The 17,225-nt window shown below is 38.9% G+C and overlaps 1 protein-coding gene across 8 annotated transcripts in view; it reads left to right on the top strand.

Moving 5' to 3' along the window:
• Nucleotides 1-17,225, top strand: part of ZMYND8 (zinc finger MYND-type containing 8) — a 540,997-nt gene that overhangs the window by 391,386 nt on the left and 132,386 nt on the right. For 2 of the 8 annotated variants that reach the window (XM_069072348.1, XM_069072347.1), the window contains exon 2: nucleotides 14,891-15,052. The exons of 3 other annotated variants lie outside the window; for them this stretch is intronic. The gene's annotated coding sequence lies outside the window, so the exon portion shown is untranslated. Of the gene's footprint in view, nucleotides 1-8,572; nucleotides 8,700-11,946; nucleotides 12,061-14,890; nucleotides 15,053-17,225 lie in introns of all 8 variants that reach the window. 3 more of the 8 variants (XM_069072343.1, XM_069072346.1, XM_069072345.1) reach the window with 3 other exon arrangements.

The raw sequence follows: 17,225 nt of genomic DNA, 5'->3' as shown, positions 1-17,225 counted from the left end.
CTCCCCAGGCTTCTGGTGCACTTTAGCCTAGGGGCAGGGAAGATCTTCAAAATTTACATTCGCATTACAGTAGGCACTGAATAAATGTTGAATTGAATTAAAGAACTGAACCCAGTACAGCCTAGCTTAATGGGGAGAGCTCAGGATTTGTGGTCAGGAGACCCTGATGCTGTTTTAAGCTTCCCAACTTTCTAGGATTTCGGACTAATGATTTAACTTTTCTGAGCCTCAGTTTCATCTATGGATTGGGGATGTTGAAACTAGCATTGCCCACCTATCAGGTTCATTTTGGAGAACATTTTTGTAGTGGATAGAATAGTGTAATAGTGGATTTTGTAGTGGATAGAGTACCTTGGAACAGGAAAATGAGTTTGGACATTGCCTCCCGTCCTAGCTGTATGACTGGGCAAGTCATTTGCCTTCTCAGACTCAGTTTCTTTCTTATTAAATAGGGAAAATCACTGTATCTATCTCATGGTGAGGGACAAATGGGATCTATGACCTATGTAATTAACTAACCTTTAAAGCATTATATACATTTGAGTTATTATTAGAGAAATGTGAGTTGTTATTGACATCAGGACTGTCATAAAGCTCAAGAGAGCTAATTATATGATAACTATATAATTATAATCCTTTTCACATTTCGACTTTCCCCATTGCAGTTCAATATATCGCAGGTTAGTATAAGAATTGGGAATGGGAATGGGAAAAAATGGGAATTTTTTTGGGAATTTTGCAGAAGCTACTGATGACATGTGAAGGCCAGAATAAAATACAGAAAAAGTTTAGAAACTCAGATATGCATAAAATATGTGCATAGTATTGCATAATAGTAACCCAAATTTTACAATATGGTAGTGTAAACACCCCATCAAAGAAAAAGAAACTATTCGGACTTCTTCTCTGGTACAAAGGGAGGGCCAAAAAATTTTACTTGGATTTGACCACAAAGTACTGTATAAATATGAGCTCTCATTATTTATGCAACAAACATGCTTTGGTTGGTTATATTCAAGGTATCCCTTACTGACATGCTGGCATGGAGGAGATGATGTCAGTGATTCCTCAAATGCCTGACCCTATGTTCTTTAGAAGGTAGGATCAACCCTGGCTGAGACCAAGCTGGGCCTGCTAGCTTACTCCAACAGTATCTGAGGACCAGCCTAGTTAAAAGTTAAAAAACCTCATTATCATAAGATTAGCTACCAGTAGATACATGTTCCTGTACAGTAACTTGGTGGCACAGAGAAAAGAATTCTGAACTTGGAGTCAGGAAGCCTGGAGTTTAAATCCAAACTTAGACACGAACAAGTCACCTGCCTCAGCCTGCCTCTGTTTTCTAGTCTGTTAAAATGGGGTAATAGCATCTACTTCCATGGGCTGTTGTAAACATAAAACAAGATAATTTTTGTAAAGCACTTTGCAAATATTAAAGTGCTTTGTAAATGCTCACTGTTATTATTTTGGCCACAACTCATGAAACTGTCAATCAGTGGGTCAGCACTCACGTCACTCCCTTGAGTGGTGTGTCGTGATGGTAGGTAAGATGACATCCCTTTTTTGAAGCATGAAAAAATATGTTCAAGTCCTGGTTAGTACTAAGCCTTGAATTTTGCCAAAAAGGCAAATATTTGTGTGTTTGCTTTAAAACACACAGTGTGTGTGTGTGTGTGTGTGTGTGTGTGTGTGGTGTGTACACTTCCCTCTAACCATCCCAGCCCAAAGTGCTCACTCTTCACTTGCCTCACCACTGTCTGACCTCTTCTTAATGGATATTTAGCACCAACTGCCCCAGATTGTGTCTTCTCTTTTTTTGTGTATCTGGCAAAAACTCAAGAGATAAGCCTCTAATGGCTTTGATTCCTTGGGCCAAAGTTGAAGGGCATCTTTTAATTAAAGGTTCCATGGGTTCCCCATCTCACTGCAGTTGCTTAGAGAGAGGTGAAGACATTTACATGTTCAGTACAAAAGAATTTGGAAAAAAGGGTTATGTTTTCCCCACAGTACATGAGAAGTAAACCCCTAAAAAAGAGTCTTTTTTCACATTTACTATAATTTTTAAAGAAAATATTTTTACAAAGAAACAAAACAAGTTAATGATTGTTTTATGTATGTTTGGTCCTTGTGGATTCAAGTCATGTTAGAAAATGTTGATTTTTCATGGGTTCTTACATTGCAGGAGACCCACTTCAAACAGCAAAATAAGTGGGGTTTTGGCTAACTGCATTATAACTGCAGCAGTGGTGGGAAAGATAAAAACTAGTTGCTACGTAAAAGCCCAGGAAAATCAAAACCATCTTATTCAATGAGAGACAATCCAAGGTTATGTGAACAGTGCTAGACTTACAGATTCCAGTTCATTAGTTGGGTAACTTTGAACCCCTTTCCCCACTTTGAGTCTCAGTTTGCTCATCCCTAAAATGGTGGCATAATGCATGGCTTTGGAATCAGGAATACTTTGGGTTCAAATCCTACCTCTGACATATTCTTTTTTTTAATGAAATTTTTTGTTTATTTTTAGTTCACATCATTCATTTCCACAAGATTTTGAGTAACAAATTTTCTCCCTGTCTTTCCCCTGCCCACCACCCCAAAACAACGATCCCACTGTATACTCCCTCCCCCAATCTGCTCTCTCCTATATCCTCTCCCATCCCCCCTCCGACTTTCCAGTAGGGTAATATGGATTTCTATACCCCAGTGCCTGTATATCTTATTTCCCAGTTGCATGTAATATATGTATGTGTGTGTGTGTGTATATTTAAACATTTGATTTCAAAACTTTGAATTCCAGATTCTTTCTCTACCTCCCTTGTCACCCACCCTTACTGGGAAGATAAACAATTCAATATAGGTTGTACATGTGTAGCTATGCAAATTATTTCCATGGTGGATATATTGTGAAAGACTGACTATATTTCCCTCCATCCTATCCCAACCCCCAATTGTTCTATTCTCTACTTTAACCGTGTCCCTTTTCAAAAGTGTGTGCTTCCAACTTCCCTCCCCCCAACCTGCTCTCCCCTCTCATCCCCTTCCTCCTTACTCTCCTGTAGGGTGAGATACCCTATTTAGTGTGTATGTCATTCCCTCCCTAAGCCAAATCCAATGAGAGTAAAGGTTGACTCATTCCCTTTTGCCTTCCTGTTCTTCCCCTCCATTGTAACAGTTTTCCCTTGCCTCTTCTATACGAGATTATTTGCCCCATCCTGTCTCTCCCCATCTCCTCTCATTATATTCCTCTCTCACCTCTCAACTCCACCTTTTAAATATCATCCCTTCCTATTCAATTGGTCCTGTGCCCTCTGTCTATGTATACCTGTACACATATATACACACACTTACATATGTATTCATGTGCCCATATACCCTCCTATATATATATATATTTTTATTCCCTTCAACGGAGAAAAGTTTCATAAGTTACAATTATCATTTTTCCATGTAGGAGTGTAAATAGTTCAACTTTGATAAGTTCCTTATGATTTCTTTTCTCTGTTTACCTTCTTATGCTTCTCGTATCTGAATGTCAAATTTTCTATTTAATTCTGTTTTTTTCATAAAGAATACTTGAAAGTCCTCTATTTCATAGAATGACCATATTTCCCCTGAAACATGATACTCAGTTTTGCTGGGTAGGTGATTCTTGGTTTTAATCTCAGCTCCTTTGACCTCTGGAATATCATATTCCAAGCCCTTTGATCCCTCAGTGTAGGAGCTGTCAGATCCTGTGTTACACTGATTGTGTTTCCACAATATTCAAATTACTTCTTCTTGGCTGCTTGTAATATTTCCTCCTTGATCTGGGAACTCCAGAACCTTGCTATAATATTTTTTTTTCTTTTTGGTATCTTTTACAAGAGATGCACAGTGGATTCTTTCAACCTCGATTTTGCCTTCTGGTTCTAAAACATTAGGGCAATTTTCCTTGAGAATTTCTTGAAGGACAATTTCTAGGTTCTTTTTTTGATCATGGCTTTCAGGTAGTCCAATAATTTTAAAAATATATCTCGTGTATCTATTTTCCCAGGTCAATGGTTTTCCGATGAGATATTTCACATCGCCTTCTATTTTTTCATTTGTTTGGATCTGTTTAATAGTATCTTGATTTCTCATAAAGTCACTAGCTTCCATTTGCTCCAATCTAATTCTGAAGGAATTATTCTCTTCAGTGAGCTTTTGAGATTCTTTTTCCATCTGGCAAATTTGACTTTTTAAGGCATTCCTCTCCTCATTGGCTTTTTGAGCCTCTTTTGCCATTTGAGTTAGTCTATTTTTTAAGGTGTTATTTTATTCAGTCAGGTTGTTGACTCTCTTTTCATGATTTTCTTGCATCATTCTCATTTTTCTTCCCAATTTTTCCTCCAGTTCTCTAATTTGGTTTTCAAAAACCTTCTTAAGCTCCTCTATTCTGTTGTGTTACATAATGATTAGATTAGTTTATAGTTTTGATTGATTTGTCTTTTTTTTATCATCTTTGCCAATATGATAGGTGTGACATGATACCTCAGTGTTGTTTAATTTTTGTTTCTCTAATTATTAGTGATTTAAAATATTTTCTCATAATTCTATTGATAGCTATGATTTTTTTTCTCTGAAAACTACCTAACATATCTTTCCTCTCTTTATCAGTTGAGGAATGGCACTTATTCTTGTTAATTTTACTCAATTCTCTATCTATCTTAGAAATGAAACTTTTATCAGAAAAATGTTATAAAATTTTCCCCCTCAGTTTCCTGCTTTTCTTCCCAGTTTCTTTTTTTTTTTTTTAATAAGCAATTGAGGTTAAGTAACTAGCTCAAGGTTAAATGGCCAGTTATTTCTGAGTGTGGTACTGAGCATCAGAGCTTGGATTCAATCCCAGGTCATCCCGACTCTGGGGCTGGAGCTCTTACTCACTGTGCTACCTGGCTGCCCCTTTTCTTCTCAATTTTGACGTATTGGTTTTGTTTGTATAAAAACTTTTTAATTTTATGTAATCAAAATTGCTTTTTTATTTTACCTCCTGTGAACCTTTCTGTCTCTTATTTGGTCATGAACTCTTCCCCTATTCATAAATTTCATTCTTATTCCACTAATTTGCTTTTGATGTCACCCTTTATGTCTAAATCATGTACCTATTTTCAGCATATGTTGGTAAACAGTGTAAAATGATGGTTTATACCCAGTTTTCTACCAGACCTCTTTCCAGTTTTCCCTAGGTTTCTATGCTCCTTTGTTTCTACATATTATGTGCCTAATCTCTCCCACTGATCAGCCTCTCTATTTCTTACCTAGTATCAAATTGTTTTGATGATTAAGCCTTGTAGTATAGTTTGAGATCTGGTATTGTTAGGCTCCCTTCCTTCCCATTTTTTTCACTGATTCATCTGATGTTTTTTACCTTTGTACCTCTAGATGAACTTTGTTATTATTTTTTCTTTGAGCCATTAATATTCCCTCAGTTGTTTAGAACTGTATTTATTTGTGTGAAGTGTTTTGTAATTGTGTGTATATAATTCCTTTGTGTGTCTCGGCAGGCAGACTCCCATTTTGTACTGTCCATAGTTATTTTAAATGAAATTGCTCTATCTCTTCCTGCTGGAGTTTGGTGGTAATATACAGAAATACAGATGATTTGTGTGGGTTTATTTTATATCTTGCAACTCTGCTGAAGTTGTTAGTTTCTTAGTTCACTCTCCATGTTTCTTTAAGTAAATCATCATATTTTCTACAAAAAAAAAGATAGTTTTATTCCCTCTTTGACTGTGTTTATTTCTTCAATTTCTTTTTTCTTTTTTTTTGCTATCACTACATTTCTAGTATAGACATGCCTCATTGTGATTTGCTTTGCTGCACTTCAGACATTACGGTGTTTTGTTTTGTTTTCTTAAAAAATTGAAGGTTTGTGGCAACCGTACATGGAACAAGTGTATGGGCACCAGTGTTCCAACAGCATGTCCCTGTGTCACATTTTGGTAACTCTCACAATATTTCAAACTTTTTCATTATTATTATATCTGTTATGGTGATCTTTGATCAGATGTTACTATTATAATTGTTTTGGGGTGCCACAAACCATGCCCTTGTAAGACAGCAAACTCTTATCGATAAAAGTTGTTTGTGTCTTGACTGCTGCACCAGCTGGCCATTCCTCTCCTTCGGCCTCCCTTTTCTCTGAGACACAGCAGTATTGAAGAATATTACATAAATCTAGTTGATAAAGCAGTGGCAGAGTTTCAGAAGATTGACTTTAATTTGAAAGAAGTTCTACTATGGGTAAAATACTATCAAATAGTAAAGTCCTATACTTGAGTTTAAAAAAAATCAATAATACACATATAGAATGGAATCCATAGACTACTTGTCAGGTGAAAAAGAAAAGGGGGAGAAGATTAGTAGTAGTGGTGGTGGTAGTAGTAATAGTAGTGGTGGTGGTAGTAGTAGCAGCAGAAACAGCAGTCAACATTAAAGTAGCACTTTAAGGTTTACATAGCCCTTTACATATTATCTTAAATCTTCACAACAACCCTGGGAGGTGCTATTATTATTTCCATTTTATAGATGAGGAAATAGGCACATAGAGGTTAAGTGATTTGTCCCAGGTCATAAGGCTAATAAGTATCTAAGGCAGAATTTGAACTCAGGTCTTTTTGATTCCAAATTCAACTCTATACATTGTGCTACATGGCTCTGCCCCTTTTAGAAGACTATAAAGTTAATATAAACCAACGCTGTGATAAGCAACCCAAAAGCTAATTCAGTAGTAAATGGCATTAATATGCACAGCGTCCAGAGCAGTGGTGCATTATCATGCTCCTCTTGTCCTTGGTGTTGCAGTACTGTATTCATTTCTAAATAAGATTTTAGGAAGGACATTAGCCAGGATGACCAGTATGGGGAGGGGGATAAAGACCATGACATCACGGTGAGTGGAGGGCCTGGAGATTTTAGCCAGAAGAAGAGACAGAAGACTAGGACTGGAGATGTCAAGTCTTTGAAGGCCTGTCATGTGGAAAATAGATCCTACTTCCTCTGACTGGATGCAGAAGGCAGAACTAGGGAGAACTGTTGGAAATTACAGAGAGACAGATTTTGGCCCAATGTGAGGACGGCTTCCTAACAATTGGAACAGCCTCAGAATGGAGTGAGTTTTATCACTGGGGGCTGAGTAACCATTTCTCAAGGAATGTCGAGGTCCCTTCAGCTGTGCTTATGAAACCAGCCAAATCATTCGGTTAATATTTATCCTGGGGACAGAGTTTTGGAAGAAAGTAGAGCTCTTAAATGATCTCTTTGCTCTTTGGGATAGCAGTACAAGGATCACCAAAGGAACACCAGGGGGCGCTATTTTCCCACTAAGCCTGGAGAAGGGACTGGTTTAATGGAATGGAACTGGGAAGGTGATATTTGGCTCCCTAGGACTTAAGTGTTAAATCCAACAATAAGGGGAATTTTTGCTTTGGGTTTTTCTTACCTGCAGTAGAATGGGGCAGCCATAATTAGATTCAGGCAGGTTTCCTGGGCATTGAGGACGCGTTGAGATCTATATTAAAGCCCTAACGTTATTGAAGAGTCTAATGCCTGCTGCTGCTGCTGTTACTGCCTCAGGAATGACTGCATTTGCATCAGGAATTGCCTGAAATCCTCTGAACCAGGGATTCCACGTTCCCAGGGCTTGTGATAAAGTGCCCCCTAGCTCCTTTTCCCCACTGACACTACCTTTCCTCCTTCACTGAGAACTACTGTCTTAAGTTGTTTCTTTTGCTTGGCATTAAGTAATCAATTAATTAGAGAACCAAATCTACCTGGTAAGCCTAAGGCATTCCAGAGATGGGCTGCAGAAGATGGTCAGTCAGTCAGTAATCTATTTTACTCTTTGTAACTTGGGGCAAATCACTTAAACTCTCTGGACCCCCTTTTCCTGTTGTAGAACAGGGTGTTGGCTATGGGTGTGTTACCTCTCTCCAGTAAAAAAGAAATGTGGGCAAGGCACATTTTAGATTTCATCTGCATTATTAATAATTTCTTTAGTCTAGACAATCAACACAATGATAAATCAAGCTCTGATTTGTAGTGTTTGCTGATTTGTGAGACACAAATGCTTACACTGAAAATTTCAGGATGGGCTGGCTGTAGGTAAGAGCTGGCTTCATCATACCCTGGGTTTGGTCTCTATGATCTTTGACATACATCCCTGTCTGGTTTCAATCCTGTGGTAAAGAAAACCCATTCTATTTAAATGAACAAACTATTAAAAATTTCCTGATTCTGTCATTCAGGAAACCTGGATGAGATGTGATCCTTTTTGACTGTGTAACCCTGGTCCAATTCCTTTACTTCTCTTACCTTTTGACTGTAAAATGAGGATATAAGCACTTTCCCTAACTCTCCCATGGGGTTTTGGGAGAAAAGTTTTGTAAATCTGCAATACTTAGATGATACTTGGATACTTGATATCTTCAGTGTAGACATTCTTTCCAGCTTTATAATACGGTCCAGGCCACAGCTTATACAAAAGCATGGAGGTCGGAGATGAAATGTTGTATATGAACCCTCATTCCCTTCCCCCTCCCCCTTTCACTTCTAGCCATTGGTGGCAGCCAGAGCTTCAAATAAATGGGGGCATCAATGAAGGCTTCTTAGAAGCAGAGGCTTCTGAACTGAGACATGAAGGATTCTGAAATGGAGTGCATCCTGGACCTGAGAACCAGCAGGTTAGGAAGGGGGCAGAGGCTTGCAGAGTGGAACAAATAATCTTACTTTTGATTAGAATTCATGAAGAGTAAAAATAATAGCTAGCATTTATGTACAGTCTGGGGCAGCTAGGTGGAACAGTGGACAGAGTACTGGGCCTGGAGTCAGAAAGACTTATCTTTCTGAGTTCAAATCTGTCCTCAGACACTAGCTGTGTGACCCTGAGCGAATCACTTAACCTTGTTTGCCTCAGTTTCCTCATCTGTAAAATGAGAAGGAAATGGCAAACCACTACAGTATTTCTGCCAAGAAAACTCCAAATGGGCTCACAAAAAGTCAGACACAACTGAACAACAACAACAGCAACAAATGTGGTATTTTAAGATTTGTGAAACACTTTACAACTATCTCCTTCTGTCCTCAAAACAGCCCTGGGAAGTAGGTGCTGTTGCTATCCCTGTTTTTACAGATGAGGAAACTGAGACAAGCTAAGTGACGTGTTACTTGCCCAGGATCACACAGCTAGTATCTGAGGCTAAATTTGAACTCAAGTCTTCCTCACAGGGTAAGAAGTAACAGGACAGGAAAAGGGTGCTTGAGCTGGATTTTGAGTAAACAAGGAATTTTGAAAGCCGAGGTGAAATGGGAATGAACTGCAGATTTGAAAGCAGCCAATTGCAAATATATGGAGATAGGGCCTTTTGTATGCCGGCATCCTGGATCTCTGACTGGTGGAGGGGAAGAACCTGGCATGTGGGGGACTGGAAAGGTAGGAAGGGTGCTGCTTGGAATTTATTTAAGTATACAAAGGGCTTTATATTTGATCCTAGAGATAGTAAACAGAGTCCCTTGTGTTTATTGGGTTAGAGCTGTACTTTCAGGAAGTGGGTCACTGGCAGCTGTGTGGAGGTTGGATTGGAGTTGTTGCTGTGTTTATCCTTGGTTCTCAAAGAGGACTATGATGACATGACTTGCAGTTGACTTTGATTTGAGTGAGGGAGGGCTGTGCAAGGTCACCAGCCTCACTTTCTCCTCTAGAGCCTTCTGAATCCAGGGGCCTGATATGGATCAGGAAGACTGGAGATGACCCAGAATGCAATGGGAGACCTTGGCCTTTTTAGACTAAGGCCTTTTCAAGGTACTCACTTAGAGTGAGGTAATGCCAATTCAGTGAATGGGCCCCTTTAAGAAGCGAGTCAAAGGATGGTCTCTTTAACTAGAAAAAAAAGGGGGAGAAAATCAAGCTGGGAGGGGAAGACCCTCAGGCTTGCTGTTCCAAAGAGAAACAGTTACCACAGACATTTGACTGTAAGCCAGGAGGGCCCAAAATGGAGCCATTAAGTGGAGCTTGGGCAGGACCTGTTGTGGTCCAATCTGTGAGGTTCAGAGTGAAGTTCTTTTAAGGTTTTAAATAAAAGGAAGGAAGGAAGGAAGGAAGGAAGGAAGGAAGGAAGGAAGGAAGGAAGGAAGGAAGGAAGGAAGGAAGGAAGGAAAGAAGGAAGGAAGGAAGGAAGGAAGGAATGAAGGAAGGAAGGAAGAAAGGAAGGAAGGAAGGAAGGAAGGAAGGGAGAAAAAGAGAAAGAGAGAGAAAGGAAGAAAGAAAAAGAAGAAAGGAATAAAAGGAAGGAAGGAAAAAAGAAAGAAATTGGAGTGGAGACAGGTTTAAGGTGGGAAGACCCAATAGAAGGCTGAGAGATGATGAGGCTCTCCCTGTAACTTTCCAATCCAAAGTGCCCCCTTGCTTGGTATCACTTTCCCAAGTGGGTCATCTTTACCTGTTAGAACAGAATCTGTATCTGTAACCCTTACACTTAGCCCTGGATTTAGCATTTATATGCTTTTGGACAGATCTTGTTTCTACAATGTATCTGGCATGTTGTTTTCCCCATGAGATAGTGAGCTCCTTGAGGGGAGGGACTGTTTTTCGGCTTTCTTGGCATCATCAGAGTTTAGCACATTGCCTGGCACATAGAAAGAGATTGATAAATGCTTGTTGGCTGGTTAACTTGACTTTTCATGAATTTTCTTTCTTTCATTCATTCATTCATTCATTCATTCATTCATTCATAGAGGGACCTGGAGAAAAGAAAGGCATTATTTTGAGCTATTAAGAATCTGAATCAGGAAACATTTAGAGACAAATACAAAACAATTAGGTGTCAGAATGTAAGACAGACACACAACTCAATCCAGCAGGTCACTCAGGCTCACAGCTTTGGTGGCATACAGTTACCCCTCCCTTCCTTAATAGATTTCAGTAGCTTTCTGTTACCTCCAATATTAAAAAATAAAGTACTTTGCTTGGTTTTATTTTTCAAGTCACAGGTGTTTATTAAGCCTTAATATGTGCCAAACAAACCGTAGGAATACAAATACAAGCAAAAAGAATGCCAGCCCCTACCCTCAAGGTGTTTACTTAAAAAAAAAAATTACAATCTCTTTTTTTTGGGGGGGAGGGGGAGGCAATTGGGGTTAAATGACTTGCCCAGGGTCACATAGCTGGTAAATGTCTGAGGCCAGATTTGAACTCATGTCTTCCTGATTTCAAGATCAGTACTCTATCTACTGTGCCACCTAGCTGCCTTTGTTTGGCTTTTAAAGCCATTTACAACCTTGTTGCTTCCTACCTTTCCAGGCTTTCTTATCAATTCCAGGCCTTCTTACCCTTTTCTCCTAACATATTCTACAATCCAGTGATAACAGGCCTCCTGACTGAGCCTTGCACAGGACACTGCATCTCCCAGCTTTGTGCCTCAGTACTGACTGACTCCCATTCATGGAAGGCTGTCCTGCCTCCCCTCAGCTTTCCAGCTTCCCTGACTTCTTTCAGAGATTCCCCCTTGGGCAGGCATCTTTCCCCCTTCCCTTTCCTCTCAAGTTCTTTCCTCTGAGGTGACTCCCCATTTACACTATATATATCTTAGCTATATAGTATCTTGTATGTACATAATTGTTTGCATGTTATCTCTCCCATTTGAATGGGAGCCAGCTCGTTGAAGGCTGGCATGATGCTGTATCCCCAGGGATTTGCACTGTACTGGGAGCATACTGAGTTCTTAGCAAATGCTTTGCTGACTGATTCTGACATTTGATTTTCTGAGTTCTAAAGTACCTGGCAGCTCTACTTTCTGACTTCTCATTTGTTCCTTATTTCGTAATAGGAAATTAAGTCACTTTAATTTTTTTTTTGCCAACTTTTCTTCCCCCCTCCCAAACATTAACATTTGTTAGCTTGCTTTCTAACTTTCTCTCTGATTCTGCCTATAGGTACCAGAAAAGAACAGTCATCTTAGTTTGAGATGACCTAACTAGACTGCCTCTACATTTAGGTCTGAAGAAGAAGGTTCATGTGAATGTTTGGAATTTACAGGGACTATTTAGGTAGGTAGATACAGAATAGATTAGATCAGAGGAAAGGGCCTGAAGTTAAAACTAAAGTCCCACCAAGTTTCATCCATCCTTCTCTCCATACTATGGATTCCTGTGCACCATTCAAATGTTACCTCTATAAAGCCTTCCCTCATCCCATCCAGCTGAGAGTGGTTTGTCCCTGTTTTGGTCTCTTGGTGCTTTATGTTTCTTTTCTATACTCACTTTATTTTAATCTTCAGTCTATTTATTTGTGTATAGGTCTTTTACATTTCACCATCTTTGTCCCTTCCTCCTCATCTCTTCTTCCCCCTCCCTCCTGCTCTTTGAGGGCTTTTACACTAAGACCAAGTCTATTATCTTTGCATTCCCCCCACCCCCACCTCACCCTCCACCTCTAGCTCAGCACATTACACAGACCAGCCTCTAGATAGATGCTTTTTGAATTTATAGAATTGGATGAATATGACTGTGACAGATGAATATGGCGTAGCTGTGACCTTAGCCTTTTAGGAGTGAACTAGGGAGCTCTTGGTTTGGGGTCACTTGTTCTAGAACAGTGCAAAGGAAGACAAGTTTTAGAGTTTTAGCGCTAAAAGATGAAGCCATCTTGCTCTTGTCTATAACTGGTCACAAGGAAAACCAGGGAAGAAAATGTGGATGATACTGTGCAGAAATGGGAAAACAATTTCATACCCAGAGGGCAGTTCATAAAAGGAGTTCATCTTTTAAAAGGCACATTAAGAGGAGCATCTCTGGAAGAACTGAGGCCTGCATCCCCTCCCCCACCCCCACTCCCATCCAGACAATGAGTTCCTCTTGGTAAAAAGGAGTTGTCCCCTGCTGCATTTGGGTGGTCAGCTCCCCTATGATTTGGAACTCACCCTGCTCACCAGCCTTACAAATCCATTATAGGAAGAAGCATTCACTGTGAATATCAAGTAGCAATTTTAGACTTAAATCCATCCCTGAAATTTCAGTTCATTTCCATCATATCCCCTGGCTATCAGTTTTGCATTACAAACGAACTGCTTTTTGGTAACCTAGTTATCACCTGCAAGTTTTTCCTATACACTCAGAAAAAGAGTTGGGATTTCATCTCTGTTTCCTATTTCCACTGGATTTTTCCATTTTCTTAGGTGAGGTTTGGAGCTTTCAATGTAAGTCTAGACTAGTTATATTTCCCTACCTTACTTGGTTTCTTCCAACAGCATTTTTGTTTTTTTGTCTTTGTTTCTGACAAATAACATACTATTTCTCTTATGTTTTCTTCCTTGATCGTAGCAAAAATGTTACAAATGGAAGAGACCTTAGAACTTAAAATATTACAGCCAGAAGGAAACTGTAAAATGAGGAGATTAAGCTAGGTCATAGACATATAGAAGAGAATTTCGAATTTCATCCAATCCAACTATTTCCTTTTATAGAGTTCTTTTTCAATTGTTGTAGTTGTGTCCAACTCTTCATGACTCCATTTGTGTCTTGTAAAAGTTTTGTTTTTGTTAAAGATACTGGAATGGTTTGCAGTTTCCTTCTCCATTTCATTTTACAGATGAGGAAACTGAGTCAGAATCATGATTTGAACCCAGGTCCCATGATACCAAATTCCCTATTCTCTCTAGTATATATGTATATACACCATGCTAGTTTAAGATCTTTTAACTCTAAAACTTATGTTCCATGTCAGTTCATAGGATTACAGACCTCTGAGGCCCTTTAAGCCAACATTTTATAGGGAAGGAAGTTGAGACCTGTGATCTCATAGGTAGTAAATATCAGACACTGCATTTGAACCCAGATCCTTTACATAGCCAGTACTTTTCCCGCTGTTCCCCCTATCTCTCTGATCTTTTCCATTTTTGATACTGATCATTTGTTTTTCACTTTTTAAAAAACCGAATTAGCTAATAATATTATTGAAATCCCTCCTTTCCCCTCCAACTCACCAGCACCTCTTTTTGTTTATTAATTTAATAGGAAGGGAAGAGAATAAGCATTTAAGTGTTTACTGTGTGCCAGGCACTGCCAAGCTCTTTACATTATTTAATTTGATGAGATCTGATGAACCATCATTTTATGGTTTCAGTTTTGTTGAACTCTTCTTTGATTTTCAGAACTTCTATTTTGTCAACCTTCAGAGTTCAGTCTAAAAAGAAAATGAATTAAATTAGGTCACATGCACATGTTTATTTTTCTCTCAAAGCAGGCTGGTGGAGCTTCAGTCAAAACTAAGCTCCCTTGGGAGCTCTTGTTTATATGTCCTTCCCATAGGGGCTGAAGTCACTCCATCATTTCACCCTGGGTCTGAGAAAATACCCCAATACCAGATCACTCCCAGCCTTGGGCTATTTAGACAAAAGAATCTGGCTCCACCGAAGCTAGAGTTGCTGTTTTTTGTCCTTCTTTCTAGTAGAGGACCCTCACCTCTGGGAGGTGATTCTGATGACAAGCAAGTAAATAGGACTTAAGTGAGGGAGGGCTGTGCAGAGTCATCAGTCTCACTTTTACCTCCTGTTAACAGGTCTTAGTTTGACCAAGGCAATGCCCATGCAATGATTAAGGCTTAATAAGAAATGTGGCAGAGAATTGCCTTTAACCTAATTAAAAAAATAGATCTGGGAGGGGAAGACCCTCAGAGTTTCTGGCCAAAACAGAAACAATTGCTGCTTACTTTCATTCTGAGCCAATCAGGGCCCAATGATCTTGTAGGGCTTGGCTTGGGACCTATTGTTGGCCAATCAAAGAGAGCCAGAGTAATTTGGGTGTTAGGGATGGTATTTAGGAAAGAAAAAAAGGAAAAAAAAATATTTCAGAGATTAAAATTTACATTCTCTTTGGGCAGAGTACTTGTGATACCCTATGTGGACTGAGGAAAGGGAAAGGAAAGAAGAAAAGAAGGAAGGAAGGAAGAAGGAAGAAAAAAGAGAAAGGAAGGAAGATCGGAAGGAGTGTTGCTTCAGTTCCAGTTTGGTCCCCTTGGCCAGCTTCTTTTCTACTCACAGAGGTTGTTTTTTTTTTTTTAATATGTGTGTGAATTCATTTTTGCTTGATTATGTTTATTTGTTTTTATTAATATAGTATATATTTATTTTTAGTTTTAAACACTCATTTTCACGAGATTTTGAGTTACAAATTTTCTCCCTATCTTTCCCTTACCCTCAATCCCAAAATAGTGAGCCTACTGAATACCCCTTCCACCAGTCTGTTCTCTCTTATATCCTCCCCCATCACCCCCCAACTTTCTAGTAGGGCAAGATGGATTTCTATACCCTAGTGCCTGTATATCTTATTTCCCAGTTGCATGTAAAAAACAATTTTTTTTAAACATTTGTTTTTAAAACTTTGATTTCCAGATTCTCTCCCTTCTTCCTTCCTTACCCACCCCCACTTGGAAGACAAGCAATTCAATATAGGTTATACATGTGTAGATATGCAAAACATTTCCATAGTAGTTATGTTATGAAAGACTAATTAAATTTCCCTCCATCCTACCCTGCCCCTCACTTATTCTATTTTCTACTTTCACCTTGTCCCTTTTCAAAAGTGTTTGCTTCTAACTACTCTCACCCCCAATCTGCCCTCCCTTCTGTCATCTGCCTTCTTATCCCCTTCCCCCCTACTTTCCTGTAGGGTAAGATACCCATTTGAGTGTGTATGTTAAATGTTATTCCCTCCTTAAGCCAAATCCAATGTAAGGTTGACCCATTCCCTTTCACCTTCCTGCTCTTCCCCTCCATTGTAACAGTTTTCTCTTGTCTCTTTTATATGAGATAATTTACCCTATTCTATCTCTCCCCTTCTCCTTCTCCCAATATATTCATTTCTCACCTCTTAATTTTATTTTTTAGATATCATTCCTTCATATTCGACTCATCCTGTGCCCTCTGTCTATGCATACATGTACACATATATACACACACTCACATGTATTTATACACATATACACACATGTATACACACATATATTCCCTTCAACTATCCTCATACTGAGAAAAGTCTCATGAGTTGCAAATATCTTCTTTTCATAGAGGAAAGTAAATAGTTCAAATTTAATAACTTCCTTATAATTGCTTTTTCCTGTTTACCTTCTCATGCTTCTCTTGTTTCTTGTGTTTGAAAGTCACATTTTCTGTTCAGCTCTGGTTTTTTCATCAAGAATGTCTGAAAGTCATCTATTTCATTGAATGACCATATTTTACCCTGAAGCATTATACTCAGTTTTGCTGGGTAGATGATTCTTGGTTTTAATCCTAGCTCCTTTGACCTCTGGAATATCATATTCCAAATCCTCTGATCTCTTAATGTAGAAGCTGCTAGATCTTGTGTTATCCTGATTGTTTTTCCACAATACTCAAATTATTTCTTCCTGATTGCTTGTAATATTTTCTTCTGTACCTGGGAACTCTAGAATTTGGCTATAACATTCCTAGGAGTTTTCTTTTTGGGATCTTTTTTTTTTTCTTTTTGGAGGGGGGAGGGTAGGGCAATTGGGGTTAAGTGACTTGCCCAAGGTCACATAGTTTTTGTGTTAAGTGTCTGAGGCCAGATTTGAACTCAGGTCCTCCTGACTCCAGGGCCTGTGCTCTATTCACTGTGCCTCCTAGCTGCCCCTGGGATCTTTTTTAAGAGGTGATTGGTGAATTCTTTCAATTTCTATTTTGCCCTCTGGTTCTAGAATATCAGGGTAATTTTCCTTAAGAAATTTCTTGAAGGATGATTTCTAGGCCCTTTTTTTGATCATGGCTTTCAGGCAGTCCAATAATTTTTAAATTATCTCTTCTGGATCTATTTTCCAGGTCAGTGGTTTTTCCCATGAGATATTTCACATTGTCTTCTATTCTTTCATTTGTTTGGATCTGTTTAACAGCATCTTGATTTCTCATAAAGTCACTAGCTTCCCTTTGCTCCATTTCAAATCTGAAGGAATGATTCTCCTTAGTGAGCTTTTGAGATTCTTTTTCCATCTGGCAAATTTGGCTTTTTAAGGCATTCCTCTCCTCATTGCCTTTTTCAGCCTCGTTTGCCATTTGAGTTAGTCTGTTTTTTAAGGTATTTTCTTCAGTACTTTTTTGGGTCTTCTTTAGCAGGCTGTTGACATGCTTCTCATGATTTTCTTGCATCATTCTCATTTCTCAGTTTTTCCTCCACTTCTCTTACTTGATTTTCAAAATCCTTCT

This window comes from Petaurus breviceps, unplaced genomic scaffold (genome assembly GCF_028583685.1).
Source record: "Petaurus breviceps papuanus isolate PSGF00001 unplaced genomic scaffold, PetGlider_PUasm1.0 90847, whole genome shotgun sequence".
NCBI lineage: Eukaryota > Metazoa > Chordata > Mammalia > Diprotodontia > Petauridae > Petaurus > Petaurus breviceps.
The sequence above is the reverse complement of the archived record's forward strand: the minus strand, read 5'-3'. Positions and strand labels throughout refer to the sequence as shown.